The following is a 2,639-nucleotide window of genomic DNA, read 5'->3' as shown; positions in this document are numbered from 1 at the left end:
CTATAATTCTCCACGCCGGTTCAAATTTGTAGAAAACCGAAGAATTTTCAGAATTTCGAAAAAATTCAGGTTGAAATTCCGAAAATATCAAGTCTCCATTCCAATAAGTTTTGCGTGGAAATTTTCGTAGAAGATTCCGATTAATAATCTTTAAAGCTTACCGGTAATATTTCAAAGAACTCTCCGTGAAGATTCCGATGCTTTTCTTGAAAATTCCATGCAATATTCCGTTGAAATTGCAAGAACTGTCTTATAAATTCCAAAACTATTCCCGTTAATATTCCGAGTAAATTTCCGTGAAAGCTTAGAATTATTTCCCGACATAATGCTAAGTTGAAATGGACATTCCGAAACATTTCCCGTGGAATTTCAGAATGGTTTCCTACATTCTTGCAGATTTGGAACAATTTCCTGAGGAAATTGAAAAAAATCCTATGTATATTCCAAAGACTTTTCCGAATAATTTGCGGTGGAAATTATAGAAAATTTTCAGTTGCTATTTTGGTGAAATTCTCGTAAAAATTTCAAATAATTTTTTCTTACAAATTTTTTTTTTGCGACCTCAAAGAGTTTTTGGTGGGAAATTCAAATCATTTCTCGTGAAAATTTTCCATTGATTATTCCAAAGAATTAGCATTAGCACTTCCGAAGAAATTGCCGTGAAATATACGAAGAATTTCCCATGGACATTTTGAAGAATTTCGCTTATCTATCCAAAGAATTCCTCGCGAAAATTCCGAAGAATTTCTGAAATTAAGAAAATTTCCCGGAGCTTCTGAGAAAATCTCCAGTAAAGTGTTTTTCGCGGAAATTTCGGGGAATTTCCCGTTGAAGTGCGACATATTTTATCGTGAAAATTCTAAAGAATCACTTGTAGTTTCTGAAGAAGTTCCCGACGAAAATCAAAAGATTTTCTTGTAGAATCTGCCATAAAATCCAAGTGGAAATTTTGAAATTTTTTCGAAAGTTTTTATAGAATACTTCGGACAATTTTCCTGCTAAACACAGAAAAATTTCCTGGGGAAATCCATATAGTTTTAAGCCATAGTTCAGACTATTACATCAGTGAAATTCATTAGATTTTTTTAGATAAATTCAAGAGATTATTTCGATAAAGTCTTGCAAAATAATCAGGGAAAATCCTTTAAAAAAATCAAACAATAGTGAACCTTGCACATAGCTGCTTTATAAATTGTTTTCCAAAAAAAAATATAAAAGTCTACGTAGACTTTTTGTATACCCCCCGTTCCCCTTCGTAGACTAACGTAGACTTTTTCGAAACCCTTCCCTCCCCCTCAAGAGTCTACGTGGTTTATGGACAGCCTTTTTTTGGAATTATATCATTGTTGAGGGGAAGAACGTTTTTGAATGGTATAATATTACTAACTGAAATGTTTTTGAAAAAAAAATCTCATTTGATTTTCCATAGGATTCCTTATAGAATTTGATAAGATCTTTCCTGTATAATTTCTAAAGGAATTTCTGTTGCTTTCGATTTCAATTTCATAGATTTTCTTGCATATTTTTGTTTTTTGTGTGTGTTTTCTGTGCAACTTGTTTAACTGAAACTCGATTTTCAAATTCCTGGGTTTTTCGATTTTACCGATAAATTCCGTTAAATTTTCCCGGTTTTTATTTTACTTGAAAAGAATTCAGGGTAAGAGTTTATTAACTGTAACTAGGTGTTTTTATTCCTGATAAAACCGGAGGTCAATACTTTTTACTTTTCGATACGGATGCAGGGGTACACTTCTCATGTTTGAGAAACAAGAGCTTCACGAATAATAATAGACTTTAGTAGCTAATAAGACATTCAAATTTCAATTTTCCATACCAATCGTAATGATATTTTTTTATTTATGTTTAATTTGGTAGGATCTTTTTCCGTGAAGCATTATGGAGCCGAAGACATGTTTTTTAATATAATTTTTCAACAATAATGTTAGTTTTGGGGAACCGAATGACTCGCGGTTTTTTAAAGGTGGAAACATTAAATTCCTCCAATTATTTGAAGGTACGAATATGTTGGATATTCTATTAGATTAGGCCACACATTTTATAGTAGCTTCGTATTCTACTTCTACGGTTTGTACAGCCAATTATTAGGCTGTCCCCTGTATTTTTATATCGATAATTTGTATCAAACCTTCAAAATGGATACAATAAATTACCGACAACGTTATATGCGAAATGCTTTGATCATCAGGTACACTGAAATTGAGTGCTTCATGGTCATGTAGTTAGTGTAAACCAGCATTTAATCAATACGGTAGTATCACATTAGCATCTAATTACAATGGTTTGATTCTTTTCTTAGTTGCAAAACTTTCGAAAGTTTATGTCATAAGCAATAGAGACATTGCATGGCTTTCTAGTGTGATTCTTCCTTTTTAGACCATGATGTTCACAGAAAACAGTGAAACTTATAGTATCTTATAGTTTTATAATTTTTCAGTCCAGTTTTCTATCCACTCAAATCAAATCTTAAATTTATTATTAAAAATGTTTTTTCTTTCATTATTGGAATACTGAAAGTTTCAAAGTTTTGAAACTTATTCCTTATTTTCCGTGTAACAAGTTGAAAAAATATCTTAAAGTATATGTTTCATCATCAAAACCTTCTATTTGGGACATTGGTT

This window comes from Armigeres subalbatus, chromosome 3 (assembly GCF_024139115.2).
Source record: "Armigeres subalbatus isolate Guangzhou_Male chromosome 3, GZ_Asu_2, whole genome shotgun sequence".
NCBI lineage: Eukaryota > Metazoa > Arthropoda > Insecta > Diptera > Culicidae > Armigeres > Armigeres subalbatus.
The sequence above is the reverse complement of the archived record's forward strand: the minus strand, read 5'-3'. Positions refer to the sequence as shown.